This window comes from Apis florea, unplaced genomic scaffold, assembly GCF_048593485.1.
Source record: "Apis florea isolate Af1SG1 unplaced genomic scaffold, ASM4859348v1 contig_2350_pilon, whole genome shotgun sequence".
In the NCBI taxonomy this organism is placed as follows: Eukaryota; Metazoa; Arthropoda; class Insecta; order Hymenoptera; family Apidae; genus Apis; species Apis florea.
This window is the reverse complement of record NW_028256565.1, coordinates 8,951,131-8,977,599: the sequence shown is the minus strand read 5'-3', so window position 1 is coordinate 8,977,599 and position 26,469 is coordinate 8,951,131. Positions and strand designations below refer to the sequence as shown.

General features: G+C 38.2%; 1 protein-coding gene across 8 annotated transcripts in view; it reads right to left on the bottom strand.

The window, feature by feature from the left end:
* The window catches only part of LOC100870354 (neural cell adhesion molecule 2), a 428,395-nt gene that overhangs the window by 363,255 nt on the left and 38,671 nt on the right, over positions 1–26,469 (bottom strand). For 7 of the 8 annotated variants that reach the window (XM_086904550.1, XM_086904548.1, XM_086904549.1 and 4 more), the window contains one exon: positions 11,921–12,092. The gene's annotated coding sequence lies outside the window, so the exon portion shown is untranslated. The remainder of the gene's footprint in view (positions 1–11,920; positions 12,093–26,469) is intronic. The other variant, XM_086904552.1, reaches the window with a different exon arrangement.

Here is a 26,469-nt window from a genome sequence, read left to right as displayed (position 1 = left end):
CGCCTGAGATAAAGGAAATCCTTCTTCGTAATTGTTGGTTTCTTTTATAATTTCATTTCACCAATTCGTCCGTGAAAAATAATTTAAGATATTGCGTTCAATATTTGTAGGAATTTGTGGCCCAATGATCTGTGGCAATACATTAAAAGGTACTCTATCTGAAATATGTAATTCTTCCGTCAAACATTACGCCATTCATCTAAGTCTTGTAACGAATCTTCGCTTTCACTTTCAATAATTCTTCGTCTCTTTGGTAGTATAATTTCGCTATTACTACTCGAGGACTAGAGAATCATAACCAACATTGTATTCCAGATCCAGCCAATAATATTTTTTAACTCTTCAAAATCAAATACGTCTTCACTCTAAATTCAGCTCTAAATTCTCATCATAACATTTATTTTTCTTCATATGGTTGCTAACCATAGAAAAGATCAAAAAATGATTTAATGATACAGACTTGGCACGTTTCGACTACAGATAACAATTGCTAACGCCGATATACGTATGCTAAAAACATTTGGCTCCGCAGCCTTCGGAACAAATGACAATCGAGGCTACGGAGCGTTAAGAGTTAATTTCTTTCAAAGACGAGTGGGAAACGATGACGGGCCCGGAATCATTCCCAGAAACGCGTGGGCGTGGCCGTTGTAAATCGTTGGAAATTTCTTTTCCCGTGTATGAGAATTATTAGCGCGATCGCGACCCCTTCCGAAAATAAAGTTTCACCGCCCTTCCTTAAGTTGGCTTGAAAGAATCTTCGAGAACTTTTCCAAGCCCCGAGAGTTCGACGCGCGTTTTCAAAGCAACGACGAGGAACGGTTTCCGGTTTACGGTTGGTGCGCATCTGTGTACTGTCGCGACGCGTATTGTTATACTTTCCCCTCCCCCCCCTCTCCTCCCTCTTTTATTGCGATTCGTGGAAGGGGAAGGGGGTGAGGATAGAAAGAGAAAAGAGAGGTTTGATAGTTTAGGAAATGTCGGTATCGCGTTCGTGTTTATAGCGATTGGAAAGATTACGTTTATTGAGCTCGACGCGTATCCACGGACTGTGAAATGGAAAAGAGAGGGAAGATCGGTACATACACGATACATCCACTACAATTTTCTTTCGCGTATGAATATAAATATAATTCGCGAGTTAAAGATAAAAAGAATCACGCTCCTTTAATCGAATAACGACGATCCAAATTTCTGGCGATCTTTGCATAAAGCAGATGCAATTTCGTATCTATCCTAAATATCATTTTCCAAGGTTTAGAATATTAAGTGGGAATTTTCGAATGAATTCTGTTTTCCGTTGAAAAATAATTCCTTTTTTTTTTCGGACATACGTCAAATAGAAAACTTGGCCGCAAAACTAACAAACTGTTACGAAGTGTTATTTCCACGGAGCAAAACGAAACCTCGAAGACGTCTCGAACTCATCTCGAAATGTATCGATAGATTTAAAAAAGTCTTCGACATCCCAGTTAGAAGGGAATACTTCTTTCTCCCCTCGTTCGAATCTTACGGTTGCACGCTTTGACGTCTATTTATCCTAGTATCGGTTCACTTTCATTACTCGAATTGGGAATCCTCTTCCATCTCCCTTTATGCTAAAGGGATCTCGAACGTCCAAAACTCTCTCTCGTTTCGTCTCTTCGATCGCGACATTTTCAATTTTCGCGGATATAAAAATTTTGTCGATCTTACCCCGTCGAAACTCGCGTTTTTTTAATAGCAAATGGAATTCAGAATCCGAACAATATATAATATTGTTCAACGAAATATAGCGAGATTAAAAATGAGACGGGGGGGAGGATATTTTTATCTTCTAGTCGAGGCGAATTCGAGTTAATTGCGAAAACATTTAAAAAGGGGGTTAACTTATACCTCGTAAAAACTTAATCCCCTTCATCTCGTTATAAGGGGCAACGGTATTAAAAATTTTATATATATAGATATAATGTTGATAAAAGTCGTTTTCGGATCAGAGACACTTTCGTAGCGCGCAAGATATTCCTTGGAATTTGCAATTAATTATAACACTCGTGGCGCAAAGATCTACGTAAAAGAACTGGTCTTCCGAACGACTATTCCTCCTACGAAATGGAATCAAAATGTTTTACACGTAGTATCGTAACGTAACAACGCCATGTAACGCCCGTTGGATTTAATAGGTTCAGAGATTTTCGAAAGTTACGGTTTTACACCACTGTGCTTCTCTGTAATGAGAAATAATAATTGAACGGAAGTAACGGGGCAATTCTGTAAAAGTGGCAATAAACGGCGTTCCTCGTCCAACAAACGTTTTCATCGTAATTTCCTCGTAATTTCTTAAATAAAAAATAGGGGAAGAGAAGAAAATTATACAAATCACATCATTTTTCATCCGACCTATCTCGATTTCCTTTATCAAAATGTTTATCGTGGAGCAAAATCGCCGTGGATGTTTATATATAATTATATCGCGAAAGATCTGTGGATGAATCCAATTAACTCAGGAATTTGCGAATCTCGTAACTAATATGGTTATTTTTGAGACATATAAAATATCAAATTAGACGAGCTTGATCCTCTATTATCGTTCGATAATATTTTTCCATGATTTCTATCTGTGTGACTCGTGTTTTCATCATAAAACTTCCTTCAATACGAAATCCAAGTTGCAGCTTGGAGGAAAAAAAGAAGAAAAAGTTGTAGACGCGAAGGAGAAATCACGTCAACGACAGTTAACGCGAAGCAAATCCTCCTCCAATTCCTCCACCTAATCTAACCTAAACTCGAGAACCACGTTGAATCTCGCGAACTCAGCTTCGCCGCGTTTCTCGATCTAATAATTTTCCCGCTTTATCTTTTTCCGGTGGCTCGGATGATCGACCAGTCGACGCCGCAGTTCGAAAAAAGAAGAAAAAAAGAAGAGAAAAAAGTTGCAAAAACAAGAGTTGTTCGGCGCTGAAAGAGAAGAAACAACAACCCTCTCGAACTCGTTGTTCCGCCATTCGGCAAAAATCCAACGCAACTCGTCGTGTCGTTAATACTCCTCCCCTGGTCGGCCCCTTTTCAACTTTAATGAACTTCCGGAAATCCAAGACGGACCACCTTCCGTAAACGAGGTTCGACCGAAACGTTATTATGTCGTGAAAAGAAGGGGGTGAAAGAAACAACGCCACGGCAAGTACGATTAGGGGAGGAGGGATACGTGTTTCACAGAATTTTAAACGTCATCCGGGCTGCCCAGGTAAGTTTTCAGTTACACTGCTTGTGGCACAAACGTAATCGTATATTATAAGTAAGTTTAATTTACAGGAAAGCAACTTGAAATGGAGGAAAACATCTTCGTCCCCTTGTTAATCTTATGAATGTTTGTGGATGAACGAGAAATTATTTCGCAATTGCTGCTTGATGGATTGGAAGAAAAAAATCTCTCCCCGTTTAAATTTTTTTTAAAGGTAAGATCCGTCATTTTCATTTCTCGAGAGAGTTTATCAATCGTGAATTTTTATTTAGCAAGGTATTATTACGTCGATTCGTAAGATTGTGTTCATTGTGCTTTGTGTTTATTTATTTATTCGTAACGATAAAACAATCGTCAATAAATAATCGTTTTTCGTTAGGGGGGGGGGGGGGATAAAACAATATCGTTGAAAACATACATTTTCAGCTTTCCAGGTTAAAAAATCGTGTGGAAAATACGGATCGTGTGCTACGTAATTGCATCATAATTCAAAGTAATCCGGTACGTATCGAATACACCTTCGTAATTAACAAATTCGTAGAATTGTGAGAAAGAACATGTAAAGAGACCGTTACGTTATGTTACGCACCTGCTCACCTCACAATTTTTTCAAACGCTCGATTGGCCATAAATATTGCACGTTGTTCTTTCACATCGTTTTTTACACGTGTACACGCATTTCGATGCTAAAAATCGATGATATCGCGAACCGTGTGTATAAATAAAAATGGATTATAATTGGAACGATTATTTAATTAGTTATCGTAATAAGAATGGATCGCAATTTAGAAAAAGCTTCATATGGAAGTTTCCCTTTTTAATTTCCCTCGACAAAAATTTACGAAAGATTTTAAGATTAAGAGCACTACTCCACTCTACTCTATCAAGGACTAATGGATATAAAAGAGAAGTTACAATTATCAATTTGCGAAAATTGATAACGTTACTACACCTTATTCTCCGATAGCGAATTTTCGAATTTTCGAAGCGAAACGAGAACGTTGTTATATTAATTTCTTTACACGAGATACGATCGATAATCATATTTCTTTTGTTTCTATTTTTTTTTTCCTTTTTTTTTTTTTACCAAAGAAAATATCTAATCGAATATACCATAGATTAATACAAAAACGAAGTTACATTGAAAAAAAGAAAATTTGTTCTTTTTTCTTTTTTTTTTTTTTTGTCCAACGTTTGGTCCGATATAACCAGTTCGTTTCGCCGAAACTTTTTCGAAAATTTATACGGTAACTGCAGCTTTTTCTGCGCCAACGTGCTTCTCTTGATGTCAGCTAACAGAATATAGTGTTTCGATGATTGGAACGACTTTGAGTTGCGGGTCGACATGACGAGAAAAATTTTCGTTCATCTATCGATACGTGCCGATATGACTATCTGGTTTTTGCAATTTTTCGATCAAACATCGACCGCCTATATTGCTGCACATTCCAATATTCCTTCATTCAAAAGAATTCTTCTTCTTGTTTCGTCAGAAAATACGAATTATATTTTTTAATCCATCCATTTTAGATTTATAATATAAAACAAAAACAATTTAACGAATCAATTTTCCTTCGGCAAGATAAGAATTACGATTCAAAAAGATATTTTCTAGATCCATTCCTTCCACGATTGCTTAAGGTATTTAGATAACACGATAAACTGTGCATTTTTCCAAGAAAATTATCATCCTTATACATCCTCGACAATTCTCAACAGAAAATGGTAAGGATTACATCAGGAAAAGGAACATAAGGAATATTTTTTTTTTTTTCCAAAAATTCATTTTCAAAACCTATTTTCGCGCACACATTTAACAACATCGAACTTTCTTCTTCTACCACATTTCGATCCCAGAAAATGTCTCGAACGAGCATGGAAAAAAAATTGGTATGGAACATCGTCGAATCTATCGATTCTCGAGGATTAACAGAGGACGAGTATAGAAAACGGGACGAGTCGAAATCGAAGAGTCATCTTCGACGTTAACGCGTCGTAAAGGCGCGTGGCGACGTCGTAATCGTAAACAGTTTCCTTTTACACGACGTTAAATACCATCGTCGTTATCGTTTTATATCTTTCCAGATAGGGAAGAAGGGGAAGAAAGAAAGAGAGAAAGTTTGGAAAAGCGGAAATCGAAAATCGAGAGGATGCGAAGAACGAAAAAAGTAACGATTCGCTAATTGAACCGATCGAAGCTATCGAAGTTATTGGTTTATATTCACACAGTGGTGAAAGTGGAAAGAAATGAAATATCGTCGAAAATGTTTTCATAATTGGTACAGATAAAAGTGAAACGTTTTACGTTTCCACGAGATGCAGCATCTGTATTTGCGTCGTTTAGATCGTTGAAATTCCCCTCCGTGGGTCGTGAAACTGATTACATTATAATGTTATTGTAACTCGATTATTTGATAATGCAAATTTATTATATAAATTATTACATAAAACAGATTGGATTGGAATTTCAAATTCCAAATTTAATTATAATTGGATATTATAATTGGATGCACGATAGATAGTAGCCTGGTGTACAATCAGTCGCAAAAGTTTCTCGATATTATTTCACAACGAAATTTCATCTAAATTTTGTAATATTAAAAAACCGGTGAAATTAAAGTTTCGATATTTTTCCACGTTGCAAATACAATTTAATTTCACTCGGAAATATTTAACGAAATATTACAAATGTAATTCCATTTTATTTTCAAATGATTTTATTTACACATTGAAATTAACATCCTGTACAATAAACATTATATGCATTGTTCAATGAGATACTGCTTTCTTAAAATTATCTTAAAATCAGAGCAGATCATCTGATACAAGATGCAAGAAATTTTTAAATTTTCACAGCGATAAAATCGTGTTTGCTCATTGCGACACTTTATTTCTTCTTTGTGTCTTTTCTGTATTTTTCGTATAACCAAATCATGGTACATATTTCGAAACTATACTACTACTAGTACTACTACTACTACTACTACTACTTTTGAAACACGCTCCATTGGATACCGTTTCAAGTTGTTGGAACAGCGAAATTATCAAAGAAGTTGTACTTTCGAAATGAAGTTTCGTGTCCTCGCGTTGTTAACGTTCGAAGCTTTAAGCTTTTCAACTTGGAAACATCAATCTCTATTTGAGTTGTATTTCGAACATATATCCTTGTTTCACATGGAAACATCATTTTATTGCGGATTCAACCTATAACAATCTATACGTTTCATCGAATCCATATAAATATGATCGTACGATTAAATTAGATGCTTGAAAATAATTATGGAAAGGAATTTAAAAAAAAAAAAAAAAAAAAGAAAGAAAGCCGTTAAAGAAATATTTCTTAATTCTCTCTAATTGGAAAAAAAAAAAATATGGACTTTGCTCAATCAGATATCGAAATCATCATCAATTTTCTCTCTATATTTTATACGAAAGCATAAAATTCGTAGATTTCGAATTCAAAGATTCTTTGAAGTTTATTCATTGGATATTTAATGGGTACGCAAAGTGCATAGAAATCGCGGGATTTAAAAAATTGTGAGGACAGAACATATATTTGAACGCGAAAGATTAAATGAAAAGATTAGTCGAGGCATTATGAATTATGAAAATAACGAGGACGTGAAAGATGACAGATGAAAGGATATAGAAGTAAATCAAGAATATGGCATTCCATTTAAATAAATGAAGACGTTACACGTGTCTTATTAATTCCTTTGAGAGAGCAAACACATTTATTTTTCATATATGTTTTAATTATGAGCCGGAGATTTTTATCTTGTACCAACTTACATTTAAAGATAATTAGAAGGGTCAAAGGAATTTTCGTATCCGGTAAACGAGTTTAAAAATCCCTCTCCTTAGAATGAAGATATTTTTATCACGTGATCAAAGGATCTTTCTGTTCCATTGCTCGTGCAACGGAAGATACGATTTTTTTTTTTTTCTTTCTTTCTTTTCAACATCTTCATCGTCATAAAAAGGGAAATATCCTTGTAATGTAATTGAACCGTAACGAAAGAAAAATATCTGTGCAGCCTTGTTAATAGATTTGATTTCGAAACCTGTGAAATCTTGTTTCGAATTTAAATCTCTGATCCCAATATATTCCCATTCCACAGTGATTGACCAATCCTCACGTTAACAAATCTAATTTCGGATTTCCACCTCTTCAAATCCTTCGAATCCTCTTTCAGATTTAACATTTTAATCCTTTACAAATCTAATTTCATATATATATATATATAGATATGCGAATCAAAACATAGTATATATAGATATAAATACAAAAATGTAAAATCCGATTCGCGTTATCGATCGACGTTCTTTTATGGAGGATTATTAAGAAAAATTTTTTGTTAAACTTACTCGATAGAAATAATAATAATTATCTAATTGATATTAGATAATAGGATTACAATACACTTGAGGCGAAATTACGATTTTAATACGATTACAAATTGTAACAATTCTTTAAATTAATTCTGGATTTTACACGTTTCAATAATTTATACTCTCCCTTTGGGGTTGTAAACCTTTACAACTCAGTCAGACTTTTATTATTCGATACCCAACTACATTCGTATCTTTCTTTCATCGCCATTCGAATACCTATACATTTCCTACCAAATCCCTCATTTAATTTATTACAAGCGAATTAAATTAAATTAATAAACACCAAATTAAACCGAATTTAAATTTAAATTACTCCCAGATTGAACATTCCATGTACCGATATTAAATATTCTACGTTGAATTTACGCTTCCATCCTGAAAATAAAATAAAATAAATCGTTATCATTTTTAGCCTAACATCCTCTCCCCGAAAAAGGAAGAAAAGAATAAAAAGCCCGAGAAAAAACATCCTCCCCGGAAGAAATCTCGATGAAATCACGTTCCACGCATTGTCTCAAGAGGATTGGCGGAATTTGATCAACGCGTCTTCCACCACCGTTGAAAAGCACCACTGTGTGAAAAATCGATAGCACCCTCGATTTCGACAATCTGGGGCCAGATCGCCTTTTTTGTTCGAAACGAGCCTATTATTTCTAATTAAGACTTGCTTAATCCCCCCGTGTTCAAATCCACGAAACGTCGATTTTCGATCGACGACAATCGACACGCCTCCGAACAACAATCGAATACGAATTTCATCAGGATCGAGAGGGGGTGTGCACGATCACTCGATCGCGAAGATAAACTACTTCATTAAAATCATTAAAATAGTCCGCGTTTCCCTGTGATTCGTGTCGAGGTCGAATACGACTCTCGACCTATACCCCCGATTCTCTCTTTTTTCTCGATTCTCTCCTCCACCCCCCCTCTCCCTCTTTTATTTAGAATGAAACAGGGGACGAGTGTTTGGCAGAAATTCAAGCTTGATCATCGAATTGTATATTTGGAATTTGTGTTTGTGTATTTTAGGTTTGAAGTGGACGAGAATAATTTCGATCGTTGCCCTTTGTTTCGTTTTACGAAGGATTCCGCCCGGCACATTCCCGCGAAATTCTGAAATTTTACTTGTAATATTATAACAGTAATAATTGAAATCTAACGAAGAAACAAATTCTTCTTGTTCGTTATTTATTAATTATTCTAATTCTAGATAAAATCTAAATCTTGGAACAAAATTCGATTGAACGATATCGGACAGATATAAATAATTGGCGATTTTATTTTTGCGACTCCACGAAGATCAGATGCGTGGAGAACGATCGTTGAACGAACCGACCGGTCGATAAGCTGAAATCAGACACAGATCAGACGTATCCCTCCCTCTGTTCATGGGAAAATACACGATTACGATGTCACCGACTAATCCGCGTATGTTACAGGGCGGAAGGACAATCACCGAGACCATGTTCACCGGATGCATTTGTTGTTGCGGACGAGGCAAGAACCGTATAGAACGCGCAACAATTACGCGTGGAAGCATCAGGGTGGTCGGAAACAATGTTTATTAATACACCCTTGGGCGATTCCCATTATTCCGTTGGAAGACGAACCTAGCATTCGTATTAAATACTCGTTATGATAATCAAAATTCGAACGCGAGATAATTAATAGATAGACAAAGAATTAATTGTGATAAACTTTCGTTACATCGAGATCGTAAGTGTTAATAAAAAATTATACATTTCTATATTTGGTAAGAATTTTTAATCAATTATTCCTATTTCTACAAGATCGAACAATCCTCAATTGAGAAACGAAGAAAAATCCAATCAAGGATTTTCTCGTTGTAAATGAATATTTTCCAATCGACATAGAAGCAAAATAAAACAACGAGTATAAAAAGATCGAGTAACAACTTGATCGTTAAGCCTATTGAAAGAAAAGAAAAGGAAAAAAAACCGAGAAACAACAATTAGAGAGGAAAAGTAATAGAATTTTCGAGCCACCTTTATCAAAATACCGAAGGTGGTGGCATCCGGGATCGGTTCGGCGTCGAAAGGAAGTATTTTCGTCGGGCTCGACGATCCCTCGCCTCAGAGGAAAGACTCTTCTCCAAAGAGAAGAATGTTGACTTTAAAGGATCCTCTTTAAAGGCTGGCTCGATACGTGTGGATGGCGACGACACAGCAATACGTCTAATATACGCACACGCGTGTAACCGTTTTCCGTAGGTGAATCCAACAACAACCCCTCCTTCCCCTCAAGCTTCTTTTTCCTCCTCTCCTTGTTTATACGTGTCTCAAGGAGGGGTGGAGCACGTGAGTAGAGAGAGGAACCGGTCGAATTTCTTTCCACTGGAAAATTTCCACCAAAACCGTCCCGATTTCGACGTTTCTCCTCTCCTCTTTCTCGACCTGAGAGAAAATCGGAGAGAAGGACAGACAAGCTGCGGTGGCTCGTGTACACGGATTCCTCGAGACGTCTTATCGGATTCCGCGCACGCTGAAAGAAACGGCACGCATCTCGTTCCAACGTTTCTCTATGAGCCGTTTCTGAAAGGCTGCCTCTATCGAAGCAACCGGCAAGAATTCAACCCGTTTGAAACGTTTGATCGTGCCCGGTATCGATTTCGATGGACTTCTTATCCCCCCGTTTTCTTTTTTCTTTTTTTCCAATCGTCCTGTGCCATTTCCACGAATCCCGTCTTATTTCTGCGCGATTGCAGGTTTCGTTGAGTCGATTTCAAATTTCTCCAATTAATCGAATTAATCCACTTCGATCCTCTTCTATTTCTTAATAAGTACGGAATCGTGACTACGAAATTACACAAGGAATCGCACGATTCCCCCGAAAAAAAGCGAGGATAAACCGCGCAATCCATTAAAGCAGCGTACCAAAATAAAAATAGCTAACGAATTACGAAACTAAGCAAAAAAGAAATGGAATAGAATTCGCCCCATTTTAATCCGCCCATGTCACGGAATCAACCACAACGGAAAACGTCTAAACGAAACTTCTCGTGTATACGCGTATGATTCTTCTAATCCCTCTCCCCTACATTTCTATCCCAGACTTATACGCCGTTGGCTTGACAGCCTCCATTTAAATCACGTTCGAACGTGCCTCTAATTACCTGATACCGGCAGTAAAATTAGGTACACGGACGGTGGTGTACACGGTGCGTGTACGGTTGGAGGAGGCTCGATGGCGTAGAAACAGGAACGAGAACGAACGAGCGAGCGACATCGTTTAACCCGGCGACAAAGAACTCCGGCAGCAACGTTCCACGGGAAAAGGGTTTGGAAAAACGCGACGACCCAAAACTGCGGGACGGAGGGAGAAGAATAAAAAGGGCGGTGGAAATAGGGTCGTAGGACGAAAAGTGGGCGGGGATCGCGAAAGTGGGGCATGTATATCTCGTTAAAAGGGACGCGTTACCCTGCTGCTTTATTTTGCTTGTCCGGAACGAACCTTGGTGTGCTATTATTTTTTATTTGAATGAAAGTTTCAAAATCTTTTTTGTCAGCAGTGATAATTCGAACGAATGGGATGAGAAGGTGTTAACTTTTTTGGAATGTTTGGAAGCGTCCCAAGATGCATCGATTCGTGATATTTGGAAATCTTGAGCTGAGAAAGGAAGTTAATATTGTTATCCAGAGATCTAGATAAATTAGATTATTAGCAAATCGGGGAAAGGAATGGAAATTTGTAAAGCTATTGCGGGATTGTTGATGGATTGAATCGAGAAATGTTCGAATTTAGATGTTCGCGTTGTTAAAATGATGATTAAAGTTTATGATAAATCTCAAACATATCTCAATGTAATATCAAATATGATCTTTTTGGTGAAAAAGATATTTCTGATTATTTCTTTCTCCAAAAACGTGTGATTAATTTTTATTAGGTTAATACTGTGAGATTCTTTTAAAATCTTTCTTTTGATCAATCACGTTCTGGCACTGGCATTAATTTCACGCGTCGACGCGAGAAAGATATCGCGATGTTCGTAGATTTATCCAAATATTATTCATTGCCTAAAAGATTTAATTCCATTCGCAAGTATTATAATGATATTCAGTTTCGATCTATCACTCTCGGATTCGTTACTTAATCGAATCGAAAGTATTTTGTGATCAACCGATATCGAAGCTCAACGATTTCCTATTTTCCACGATATTAGATTAAACGAAAAAAGAAGAGGAAGAAGAAGAAGAAGAAGAAAGGAATATATGAAAATATTATAAAATTGTTTTAAAAACGAAACGAATATCAAATAAATATTAATAAATTGTCTCTGAAACTCACCCATTATGATGAATCCGTGAAGATGGATACACATCTTGCCCCGTTTTTGCAATATACAATAGCTTCTGGCGTGATGAAAGAGAAGATGAATAGATGGGAAGAAAACAATTAGGCACATTTCTTCGCCTTCCGCTATTGTCTTCCAAAGTTACTATCGCATCTGACTTCTAACCTAAAACACATGGAATATTATTTTAGAAATTGTACTTTAAACATTTAAAGTATTTAACGATTTTATCAATTGTCCTTGACAATTAAATATAAGAGAAACAATAGAATTAGAACAGCATTATAACAATATTAAAAATTAAAATTACAATAATTTAACGAATACGAATACTAAACAAATCTTTCCTTCCACTTTTCATAGAATAAAAAAAAAGAAAATCCTAATTAATATAAGAACCTAAATATAGATAAAGACGCATCAAAACGTGTCTTTGTATCTTTCAACGATACAGTTTTACTCCAACAAATTACCGAGTTAAAAATGATGGAAGAATATTCCGAGTGAGAACGAATAATGACAGGCATACGTTCTTCCCCTATCTCGTACTTCCTACGTTCGTTGTGAACACGAATGTGATTAAAATCTCGGAAACGATCGTACATACTCATGGAATTTAACGTAAACGTTAAAAGTTATTCGCGAATGGATCGAGTCATCGCGTTATTTATGAAAGCGTCAACGAACCGAAGTCTTGTTCGTGTAAATCCTCCGTCTTTATCGAGAAAACGAGTTCCTGAGCGGCATCGAGATAGAGATAAGAGTAGTTCATATGCATACGAGCTTGCTGCATTCAAGACGATTCCTTCGTGAAAATTCTCCTGAAGGAAACCGATCGGAAATCGGTACCCTGCTCCCACCTGCTCCTACATGGATAAAGAACAAATCCTACTACAAGAATCCTACTAACGACCCCTCTTTGCGATCGAGACACGAGATCCTTCCTTAATATCGAATAAATTAATCATTCCTTTATCTTAATAAGATTCTTGTTTCTATTTGTATCCACCTTTGAGCTTCGACCATTTCAACTTTTATCTCGAGATAATTTAAATCAAGGGGACGCGACTCGATTGAAAAGAATTTGTGAATAACTCGCCGTTCTTTCTCCTCGAAACAAACAGATTAAAAATTAAAGTTATACTCGATATCCCAATGTAATTAGAACAACAAGCGTTATTAATTTTAATTAATATATACACATATTACTCCCCTCCGTCAGCAAATTTGGGAATCACCTACCGAAGGTACAAGTGCATCAAATCCGCTGCTAGTCCACTTACTCCCAATCTCGAGCAAAGTACCAGTTATTACCCGGCCAGGGATAATCGGGGGGAAGGACGAAAGGCGACGAAATAGGAAATGGCGATTATTACGTCTAATCCCGAACGTGGACATGACAGGCATGCGCGACAGAAGTAGTCTAATCCCGAAGCGCGACACGCGTTAACGCGTGGATAGCCACGATTGGGACCACGGTTGAAATCGTTGGTCATTTAATCGGGGGTGAGGGTGGTAGTATCGTTATTATAGCGAGGGATTATAATGAGGTAGCATACCGGGATTAAACGCGTGTGAACGCGTGAGGGAGGGATACACGGCCCCTGCCTAGGAAGAACAGGCGAAACACAAGCGTTCGGGAAACAACACGGTCGAACAATCGCTGCGTTGCAACTTGCTTGGATTAATATAACGAACGAAATTTAGCCCGCGATATTCAAGACAGATGCTGATTCACGCAACAACCGTGTGTGTAGAATAATGTAAGGCTGTGTGATGATAACACACCGCCAGGGGGCTCGTTAACTCGAGCCCTCCCCCCTTCGACTTGGTCAAATAGATAGAGGAGGAGTGCATCGTCTACATCCTTTGTTTATTCCTCGGTTTTGCGGATATTGGAGCGTTCGCTTCGACTTCGCCTTCCCCTTTCGCGGTATAAACGCTCGAAAACGAAATCGATCGATTTAATCGCGACGACTCCATTCCGCCCGGATCTATCCCGTATGCACGGACAATCGAGGGAACGTGGACTTACGACGCCGATTGCGGCAATAGCTTATAGCGGGTGAACGTGCTCTCGTCGACGTTAACGATCGCGCGCCAGGCTTGAACGTGGACTTGGTAATAGAGCGGAATCTTGATTAAGCTACCGTGGCCGATAGGGTGGTGGTGGTGGTGATGGTAGTGGGTTACTGGGAGACTGGAATGAATTTGGAGGGAAGAAAGTTGTAGTGGATTGTATGGGTGGAATCGATACAGCCTGGATCCAAGTGTTGAATAGAGGTATTTATCGATTTGAGTTGAAGCGTTGAAACGCATATTTGCTTACGCTATTTTCATTATATACGATGTATCGTGATTTTCGAAGAATTTTAATTGATAAGAAATTTTGATATCTAGGAAATGAAATATCGTGGAGTAGTATTTCTCATACGAAGTCTTAATAATTTGTGGATTCGTTGAGATGTTAATCTGATGTTTAATCTCTTTAGGGATTGCTCATCGTTATTCAGAATCGTATCTTATATCAAATCAAACGAAATGATGTATTCCAAACATTGATTCAATTTATATAACGATTTTTGGTCTTAACGCAAGGGACAAAAACGTAACGAATACGGGATCTGATAATACATTTTACCTTTATTTTAGGTATCGAGATAATGGAGGTCGGGTCGGAGAATATATTTATATAAGAGGAATGGTTAAGTCGAAGGGATTTTCAGAAATTGTAAATGGATATAAAATTTGGTATCAGTATAAATACAACGTTGTTAAAGGAATCGTATATACTTAAAATATCAAGAGACATTTGTTATACCTTTTACGTAAATATTTCCAATAGAAAATAAATCGTAGAACAATTCGCAATATAAACTGTTCAACTTTTTCACATCGCGATATCTATAGCTCATCATCATTCCTATAAAAAATTAAAATTGCAATTTTTATTCGAAAAAATTATTCTTGTTCAATCAAGCAGTAACGTAATACCCTTTCGGTTCTGTTAGCATTAAAGATCCTTAAAACAGCTACGATTAGCTGATCGAAAGATTCGCTTCGGGCGTATCGATAATTCATCCGTTTATAAAATGAAACCTTGCCTCCAGCCAATCAAGTCAGCTCCATTAATTATTCACCTACGTGTAAATAACGCGACAAAGGGACACGCGTTAATTTTGGCCTCGACGAGGTACGTAGAAAAAAAAAAAGGAAAAAATTGGTCGAGGTAAATAAATGATGGTCGTTTTAACTTCCGAATATATGAAATATTCATCGTAGAGCTCATCTTGCGGACGTCTTGAGAACCGTAATTTTCGTGAGTTATATTCAGCTCCCTAATGAGCTACGCATAATGGAATAAACAATCCATTCTCATTCATTTTTTCGATCTTCCGCTCTTCTTTCGATTCTCTCTCTTTTTTTTTTTCCTTTCTTTCTTTTTTTCTTTTTTTTTTTTTGTGAATTTTTCTCGTTTTTTTATCCTTTAATATCGTCAGTCCCCCATCTGCAGGAACGAATTACTCGACTAATGACCGACATTCTGTTAGCTTTCTTTTTCTGTCCTACCTGGTGGATATTACGTCAAAAACGCATTACAGAGAAGGTTTTAAAAATTATACGTTCATGGAAATGACTGAAATTGTGACATTGAGAACAGGGCAATTTTTTTCAGGGAAGGAAGTGAAATTGAACGAACAAAGGGGTTTCAGAACAAAAGGAATTATTGGAAATTTGGAAAAATTTATCTAATTCTCTCGATTTCTCCAATTTCTTCCATCGATTAATGATTTATACGAAACATAAAACGTCATTTAATTTATCGGAAAACGTACGAAATTTATACATCGTATTATAAACCCGAAGAAGAATAAAACGAATAACACGTAAAGAAATTTACCAATTATTCCGCGTATATAATCGCAATCTATCTTATATACCTTTACTACCATCCGAAATAAATTAATGAATCAAATGGAAATGACAAGAAGCCGAGATACAATTTTCTTCGAGTAATCAAGCATTCAATAATAGTAGTAGTAGTAGTAGTAGTAGTAAAAAAAATCCAGGGGAGGCGGATAAATGGATTTACACCCTATCACGTATACTTAATTAAAGGGCGAGTTCCCGCGATTTATGTCGCCTTTCAACAGCAAGTCGCTTTTCTCCCGGCCATCTTGTGCAACGCCACAAGGTAGCACACAGCTCGGTTGTTTGAAAAGGCACGAATAGATTTTTCAACGGGGGAAGAAACATTAAAAACTCGGGTAATCTTTATGAATGCGAGTGCATCAAGCACGATACAAATCCTCCTCTCTCCCCCACCCTCCCCCTCTCCCCTCTTGGCCACCAGCTGTTATTCACAACGGTCATAAGTCTCTCTCTCTCTCTCTCTCTATTTTTTTTCTTCTTTTTCCTTTTCTTTTTTTTTTTTCTTTCTTCCTCCTCCCCTCCTTCCCCCCTTTTCTGCAGAAAATCCGGCGGGATTTTGAAAGAGGAAGGTGGCCTCCTATATCAAACTCATTATCTATTGTAATAAAAGGTGAGCGTGCTTCATTGTTGCGATAATATAGCCGTTGAGTTTTCGCCGTTTTCGCGTGTATTGTGCGGGATCCCGGGGACGAGGTCACGTCGCCGCGTTATAAAAACCGGCGATGAATGCGATTAATTATGGGGAGGCGACGCGGCGAATGCGATGCGCGCATACGCGCGGGGTCATTGAATTGAAAATTGCAAACGCGTTGGAAACGCGGGAAGGGGGCGGGGGGGGGAGAGGGTAATAGCGGAGGAGCTACCGCTATTGACTTATTCTGGGAGGCGGGGATGAGAAAGAAATTTGACCGTTTGCGAATTGGATTGCTCTTTCATTCACGGGAATATTACGAGGATTATCTAAGAGATAAAGGGGAGGAAGGAGAAATTTATTTGCGACGTTGCGAATTAAAATTCCCTCGGGAGTGTAAGGAATAGAAATCTAGAGGATATTCTCCTTGTTGTCGGCGATTTCGATACGATCGAAAGAAAGAAAGAAATTTGAATGGGAATGCACGATACAATTTTCTTTCTTCCTTGTTTCAATCCTTGTCGCGATTTTCGATTCATTTTTTAAAAAAAAGATGCGTCAATTAAAAGCGTCGATAGAAAACGATGCGACGCGCGATAATTCGTTGTTAAGCGTTTCGCCTCGCTTTTTAAATATTCGCATCGAATTGAAATGGATCGACGTCTGGAAACAGAGTGAAAAGGAGAGAGAAGAAGAAGAAGAGAAGAAGAAAAGAAGAAAGAAACGCGGTATCGATAGTAACGCATCGTGAGCAACACCGTGAGCATTTCCCGGCAAGAAATGAAACGAGATGGTAATGGAACGATTTCAACCCGACGACACCCCCATTTGCCGTGAGAAAATTAACTAATTTGACGGGATAGAGGGTTCCCGCGGAAAAGCTAGTAGCTGTGCAAATAAAAAAAAAAAAGAGAGAGTCGAACGGGAGAGGAGGAGAATAAAAAAAAGGAAAATTAGAAGAAAAGAGTAAAAGACAGGCGAGGGAAAAAGAAGTAACCACTGGAGATCCTTCGAACGAGAGCGAATGAGAGCAGTCGACTGACTTGCATTCAACGTTTCGATCCGCCTCAGGCCTCCCTTCTTCCTCTTTCTCTTTATTCCTTATCTCTCCCTCCCTCCCCACCACCTATCTTGATCGCCCTCCCAACGTCAGCCTGAAATCAAGACCGGCTTCCACTTTCCTCTCATTCTTCTCTTGTTTCTTTTTTTCTCTCTTTCTCTCTCTCTCTCTCTCTCTCGTTCCATTTCTTTTTATTTCTCGATCATTATAACACTGTACGGCGAATACCGGTTCCGGCCTGGTTAAATCCAATTATTTACAGCTTCCTCCGGAGAGTGGGAGGAGAGTGTGGCGCACAAATGAGTCGTCCTCCTCGGACTATTGTGTACAACAGGATGGGACGAGTTCGATTATGGAACGATCGAAGGATAAATGAAAAGGTAAACGAGTGTTTTCGAATAGCCGCGATATCCTCTCGCTTCATCTTTCGTCCAAGTCCCTTGGCTTCGTTCAATTTGTTGCACTCTGTTTCAAACGACCCTTCACGTCGACTTTCTTTTCTTTCCACGACGATTATTACGACTCCCCCCTGGAAATCCAATTATTTTCCGCTCGATCCGCTCGCGCTTTTCTTTTTTCGCGCCAACTTCGAGCACCCTTGACTATTATGCGAGCTCGACGTATCGCGTCTCACGAAAGGCTAGAGTTTCTTCCCCCTCCTCCCCTCCGATCATTGTTTCATTCGACGATCGAAATCTCAAGGGATCGTTAAAATCCCACGCATCGTCAATAGTATCGATAGACCACGACTCCTTGTTACTCGAATCGTACTTTGGGATGTAATCAAGAGCGAGAATTTTGTTTTTTAAACTTTTCACGCAAAGAATGACGAAGATATATTTCGCGATGATATTAAAAAATATGTGTAAAGTTCGTACGCAAGTTTAGCTAGTTATAAGCTTCGTGAAATCAAGAGATCACTTGTCCTTAAATCGCTATCTGGAGAATCATCCCCTCGATCCGACCTTAATCCAATTATTTCATGCCTCCTTCTTTCCAACAACTTTCTCCGCATTTACGATCTCCACGTGGAGAATCCCATAAGCTGCCTATATATAATTGGAATTTGTCGAATCTGTCTTTCTTCCCTCGCATAATCGATCATATTTTGTTTTTGCGCTAATTTATACTATTTAATCACAAATTGAATATATATTCAATTTATAACTATCTATAAGAAACGAGCCGTTGAATTGTCTTGGTCTCCTCTTCTCTCCCCAATCAATTCGGGGGATCGAAGAGTTTGACATCAAGAAAAGTAACTTCGTTCCCCACTGTTTTACGGTGAATTAAAAAGGCCTTTATATCCTCTCGAATCGGGAAAGCCCCCTTTCTTTTTAGGTAATCCTTCTTTTTTAGCCTTCAATCTTATCCCTATTGCTGCCAGAGGGGGAGGCTCGTTCACGAGAATAGAAAAATCAAGTGAAGCTGAGCTTCGACACTGCTCAAACTAGGATCGCTACTTTTAGTTTTTGTACTTTTTTTTATATGATAAAAGCGATGGGTTTTTTGAAGAAATTTTATATTATACTGAACTGAAGTTGATACTGTTATTGACGATTAATAATTTATAAGATAGCATGGATATGGTGGTGTAATTACAGCGATTGAATTATCGAAAATACGGAAAAAGGAATTAAAAAATTGTTTATTAATTCAATGGAAGAGGAACATGCACGTTTTATGTCGATGCGACGATAAACGCCGTAATTTCTTTGAATTTTTAAGATGATTAAATTGATTATTAATTTAAAAATATCGAAATTAATGAATACGCATCCCTTCCTCAATTTTTAACTCGTACCATTTCTGTTTCAGCTCTTCAATTAAAGTAAAATTCTTATTTAATTGGAAACGTGTGTTTTTCTCAAGTGTGTCTATAATTGTATAATAGACATAGTCTAAACATAACCGATATGACATAGTACTCGAGATTACGTGCAGTGAAGCACGTAAGTACCTCAAACTTTAGTCCAGTCTTCTAGGAATGTATTCCGTATTCAGAATAAACTTGAACGAGCTCGAGCAAAGGAATTACAGCTCGATAGTTATAGTTATAATTTCGAGGAATTTGAATCGAAATTGAATTTCACATTGAGAGTATGCACTTCCAAAAAACACAATAATTAAGGTACAATATAATAAAAATTATTATTCGTAATTCTCAATTCTCAATCGTTCGAGCCTCGGATATTACTCGATCTTTACGTCAAATTAAAGATCGATAAATTTCAAGTTGAAAAAGAAAAAGAAAAAACCTCGCACGGATTTCCTTCCTTCACAGCTCGACATCCAATCAAACAACTAATATCAACCTCTTGCAAGCAAAAAACGTTCGTTCCCTTAGCAAGAAAGCTAACAGAGACGCGGCGATTGCAACGATAATCCAATTATTCTCTCCTCCCTCCCATCTCGCCCGACTTCGAGATCCAGTTCGACCCGTTTTTACGCGTCTTCTTGTTTGCCCGGGCGGAGAGAGTCAGGTGGCTCTCAGTTACTCCGTCGCCGATTCGCCGAAAAATCTTAGAAATAAACGAGAGAGTCCCGATGATCTCGCGGCTAATCAAAGAGTTGTTTCGCGTGTACCCCTTATTTTGATCGTAATCGAAAGGGGACAGCAGCTCGTCGGTGGCTCCTCCTTTCGTCCTACGAAACAGGCGCTTCCAGGCGACTTCATTCGTTCCTTTCTTTTTCTCTTTATTTCTCTCTCTCTCTCTCTCTCTCGTTTCTTTTCTTCCTTTCATCCCGCCGCGATTCTTTTTCACGTGGAACCGTGTCGACAGGCTAGTTCAGGGGACAATTTTACGGGGGGGTTGTACGATACACGATAAACGGGGAAACAAAAATGGAAAGTCCGGTCGGCTTACAAGACGCTATTACTCGATCCTACGCGGCTTAAACTCTCGTCACCGTGAAATCCGCTTATTCCACCAACTTCCTTAAAAATCCAGCTCTGGATCCACCCAACCGGTAGTAGGATTCTCGTAGGATCTTTTGGGGATCACTCGTGGAATTCGACTCGTGGAAAGAATCGACCGCGGTTGTTCGATTAAAGATCGACGCGTTAATTGGGATCGAATTTAAGGAGGGATCGAATCGACAAATAATCGTCAGGTGAAAAAGAATTTTTCCAGTTGACGCCTTTAAATCAATCCTCTTCTTCCCTCCTCTCTGTGTGTCCTCTCTGGATAACCGATTTACGATCGTTATAACATTATGCTCGACGAGTTCTTTCATTAGAATCCAATTATTCCGCTTCCACCAAGCCGGACTGCTACCGGTCTATCCATCCTTTTTTTCCTCTTTTTTCCTTTTCTTTTCTTTTCCTTCTTCTTTTTAACCGAGGAGAATCGAGGATCTCTCGAAACGCGACAAACTTGATCGCTCCTTGGATTCTAAATTATTTTCTCGAAGCGTTCGTTTAACGAGACGATTATGAAAATATATACATGCATAACTTTGAATTCGAAATGAAAAATTTTGAAGAATTGAATCGAAGAATTTCGATCGAGTTAATATAGTATAGAAAAAAAGACAGTTATACAGTTTCATTTCTTTTCGATCTCGTCTTAACGACTCTCAAAAATTTCGACATCTATCTATTTACCTACGACGCCATTCTCCATTTGTCCATAGGCGAGAATTATTTTATCGATCATCAGGAATAAACGATATTAGATCAAAGAATTCGAAGGCACAAGACGGATCACCGTTAGGTAACACAAAAAGGAGCGCGTGAAGCATAATTTAGATGTTTCGGATGATGAGGAGCGCGATGATCCGACTTGTCTCTCCACGTCTCTTTTTCCCAACATGTCAAGATGAAGAATGCCCCTTTTGATGGAGCCACACGTGGCTCGCATCTATCCATCTACGAGCTACAATACGAACTACACAATATTTATACGATACGATAATCTCTCTTAACCGCGATAAAAAAAAAAAAAAAAGATTGAACCCATTTAAGAACAAACAAAGAAGAAAGGGAACATCCATCTCTCGATTCAACCGCAAACACGAAGTGGAAGAACTTCGGTTCGGTAATTTTCTCACCGCCCCTTTTGATGGAAAATTATCGGTTAATAAAACACCTCCTCTCCCCTTCTTCTCTCTAGAAAAGTTCTCGCCTGAAAAAAAAGATCTTGGCTGAAAGACGAGGAGGATGAAGGGGCGACAATAGAGGCGGAAACGTTGTGCGGCGAGCATCGATGAACGCTTCATTTTCCACGTTTGCCTTTCGAACAAAGCGAGCCGCTCGGCCAGACGCATTCTGCACGGCCACCTCCGATAAATTCGTCGTCTGACCGCAAAAGCGGGTCAGAGAAAGCGAGCCACGGCCGATAACGCGAAGATAAGAGACAACGAGAGAGAGAGAGAGAGAGAGAGAGAGAGAGAGAGGGAAGGAATGGACGGAGGGCAAGGTGAATGGGGAGGAGGGTTGAATGGCGGAGCGGCCATTAATTGGAGCGTCTCCCGGACGGGGCAGCGATGTGATTATTTTCATGACGTTTCGATTCAAATCAAACGCATTGTTAAACGGTTCCTCATTGTGCGCCCGCTCCAATTTGCACCGATATTTTACCGGCCGCTCCATGCTTCTGTCAATATGCACCGCACGTGACGATAAACAATCCGAGTGACATCTAGGAAATGGCCCCGGGACAGTTCATGCTACAGAAGAGATTTTTTCTTTTTTTTTTTTTCCCCCTTTCATAGTAGTGTTACGATGATTTTGTTGATACATTTTTTCTCTCTCTTTCTCTGTCTCTTTAAATGCTTGTATTTTATCGTTGGGATAGCATTGGGGTAGTGTATAAAAATTTGAACGGTAACTGGAAATTTTGAAGGAATTTTGAAGAATTCTAGTTTGGAAAAGATTAGGAAGGAAGATGTTAGAGTTGTGATCATTTGAAAGATGAATGATCGATGACAGTAAGAGTGTATAATTTGGTTAAATTTATTTATAAAGAAAAAAGTCCTGTTTAATTAACGAAACTATTGAATCCTATTTCTCATATTCACAATTCGTCCCACTATAATGATCATTCTTTTCATCGAACAGAATTTTCAAAAGTCTCTAACTAAGTGTTTGCGCTAATTTGATCTTCTGATTATTCCTAGCAATGAATCCACCTAGCAGAACGCGCATTCCTCTCCTTTTTTCTTTATTTTCTTCCCCTCTTACCATTATTAAATCGTTATACTATTAAATAATCAATCAATTATAAATCTCTAAAGAATGAATAGAATATCCTCGACACGGGTTCCAGAAGAAGCCTCCCAATTCCAATTCTACTCATCACCTAGACCGAACGAATACGAAGATACCGAACATTATTCACCATTTTCTTCCAAGAATCCCGAGCAAACAGAGCAAACGAGATTTATAAGCATAACCGGTTAACGAGGCTAGCACAGTTTCTAAGTCGTGAGAATTCGCGTTGGCGAACAGAGGCAAAAGCAAAGTGGTGGCGTTTTGCGACGTTAACAAGCAAAAACGGACGAGTTTTGCCGGCTAGCTCGTTGTCTCTGTGCGCGTTTTCACGGTGAAAACGTTAATTAAATCTCCCCTATCCCGGTAACCGACCACGGCTTACCATTTCCCCGTCTTTCCCGTTTCCTCTCGAATCTCGTACGGCGTGGTTATCGACAGCGATCCATTTTTCCATCTGCATTCGAGACCTGCTCCCCGTTCGTTCGAAAGGGGGAAGAAAAAGGAGCACGATGATTTCTTTGGACGGCTGCTCGATAGACGAGAGCACGAAATTTTCGCATCGATCAACGATCGGCCGAACTTCCGCCGCGTAACAACCGGCCTCGTTTCCGGATCGTGCCTCGACTCGACTCCTCGCTTCTTCAGCGTTACTTTTCGCGCGAAATCACGGTTAATCGGATGCATTCGAGTTGCATTCAAAGTTAAAAATCAGAACGATCGTTATTTATTAGGTCGAACGAAAATTATTATTCTCTCGTTGAACTTGTTGAAATTTTATCGAGAAGATACATGTTCAATATCAATAAGCAGAAATTATTCAATTATTATATAAAAAACGGAAAAAAGAAAAATAGCAAAAAAGGAACAAGCAAAAAACGTTATTTTGTTTACGAACAACACGATATTCCGGAGGAAATTTTTGAAAAATCGTTTAAAAAACCGTGTTTGTTAACGAGGGACAAATGGAGAACGAAATTTCATCAGGGGGATAGAGTGGCCTCGATGTGGCACGCTCGCAATTAAGGAATATAATTAATGCTTTAATCGCGAAAATTTCAGAGGTCATTTGTAATTTAATATTCTCGTGTGTGCCGTCGCGATGCAGGAAATGGTTACGTTTCATTTCGGGCGGGAGCTGATGTTTAATACGAGTGAAATTGCATTCAACTCAAGAATGGTCGGTGAAACCGTCTCGAAATATCGTCTGACACCAAGCCTTTAATCCTTTTAATCCTTTCGGTCCTAATCTTCTTAACACCGTCAAACTACACGAGCCACGTTAATTTATGCATCCATCCTGATTATTTGAATTTTCCCATCCATCTACCCTGCTCTCCCTCGTTTTATAAATATTTATTTACAAGATGAACGGCTCGCTCTGAATCAAATTAAACTTTTCTCCGCTTTGCGCTCTTGGATTAGATGTACGTAAGCATATCTTTCTTTTCGTGGTCTCTCGTTAATTGCACTACTTTTATTCCAATAATCTGACGAATAATAACTTCGAATAAGTGAATTCAAATAAAATATCGAACGATTAGAGAAACTGTTGGAAATTTGTGAACCAAATTGTTATATAAGCATAAACGTTTATATTTTTCCTTTCTGCAACAATGATTTCAAATTGATCGGTCAAATTATTATTTTTTTTTTCCTCTCTTCTATTTTAAAATCATCAATGGATTCCCGCTGAATTTTAATAACAGGATAAAAATTTGAAAAATAGCAGTACTCGTGCTTCGTTTCGAACCAATTTTCGTTAAAATTACCATTTACGAAATTATCAAAGTGGCTTCGGTTACTCCAGTTTCATATATATATATATATAACACCTCCCTCGCGATTCTTTACTTCCCTCGTTGAATTTTATTTCTCTTCGAGTGCTCCCTTATCGAGTGCTAACGACATTTAATTAGCGTTGCGAATTAATTCGCGCGAGGAATACACTTCGTTCCGTTGGCTACGCGCTATAAAAATAAAAGGAGGCGGGAAAAATGGAAGGGGGAGGAAGCTCGAAATAAAATGCATCATCATGTATTTTTGCGAAAAAAAAAAAAGAAAAGAAAAAAGGAAAGAAAAAAAGTACGCATCACAAATGCAAAGTGCCATTTGCCTCGATCGTGTGCCATCACCACCGCAGTTGCAGAAAGCCAAATTGGTTTACTTAGAAATTCGCGGAAAATGTATACAGAGCCTGCTCGTTGCGCGCCACAATTCGTAACTTTTACACCTCCCCCCCTCCTCGTTACAACGGCCAAACTGCCCTCCAAACCTTTATGGCCAGGCTTGACGCGGCGAATTCGAGGGGCCAAAGCCCCAAAGGGGATACGAGCGTGCCAATTTTTCATCAATATTCCCCCTTAATTAAGCGTAATCGCATTACTTTCCAACTTGTAGTTTGGAAAAAGAGTGTTGGGGGAAGTTCGTTAAGTACAACACTTACTTTCGCCACGATTTCGCATCGCAATTAAGCAATCTTGGAAAACCTACCAGATTCAGGATTTAAAAGGAGAATCGCTAGGTTTTTTTTTTTACGAAGAAACAGATTTGAAAAGGAATCGATAGAAGTCGGTGAAGTTCGCGATTATTATTCGCACAACTTTTTTTTGGGAGGAGGAAAAAATTTTTTTCTATCTCTGTTAAAATTTTGCGATACAAAAAAAAAAAAAAATTCGAATTCGTCGACACTTTTAAACGTTTGTCGGGTCAGTCAAAGGGTTTGGAGTGGAAAGAGAATCGTCGGATTAAACGTCGAAGATTGAAAGTTGAAAGATCAAAAGGAAACGAATGAATGATGACCGAAATGTAAACGAGAAGAGAATCAAAGAAACATCGCGATACGGAGAAGTGGGAGAGAATTAAGAGAGCAAAGAGAAGAAGCTCTGACTTGTTTGAATGGTGTGAGGCTCGCCAAGGAAAGAGGCGAACAATAATAATCAAGACGAAAGAGAAGTTAGACAGGGGAATCGTAAAAGAAGGGTTAGAAGAAAAATAAGCAAATAGTGTTGACGATCAAAAAATAGAAGAGCTTTGAATTTAACAGTAACAGTTTCCAAGAAAACGCGGCTAAAATCATTATTCAATTCAATGACTTTCGCGTAACAGGGCAGAGAAATTATGCAATTAACAAATCATGAAATATATTTGAGCGAGAAACAAAATGAAAGAAAAAAAAATTACTACTAAAATTTCGATGAATAATCATTTCCCATTTATAAAATTGAGATCATTCGTAAGAAATCCCTTAATTAGACACACTTGACGTTAAAATAATCCACGATAAACGTTCTAATCTAAAAGTGCAAGTTGTCGATTCTATAAAATCATTCTTTCTGAATAATTAAACGTTACATCTCGAATTATCACAAATTATCACAATGCACGGAGAAAGGGATGCTTTCAACAAATTATCCCTTCTCGCGGGGTACAAAGCGTCATAGGGCTCAAATGAAAAGGGATATAAATTGCATCCATAAAAATCGCACAAAAAGTGCAAGTGTCGATTCTATAATATATTATCCTTCCTGAATAATTAAACGTTAACATCTCGAATTACACAAATTATCATAATACATTGGAGAAAAGGGTGCTTTCAAAAAATTATCCCTTTTCGCGGGGCACAAGGTGGTACAAAGTGTCATAGGGCGGGTTCGAGTGCTATAAGGGACGTAAATTGCATCCATAAAAATCGCACTTTGACCGG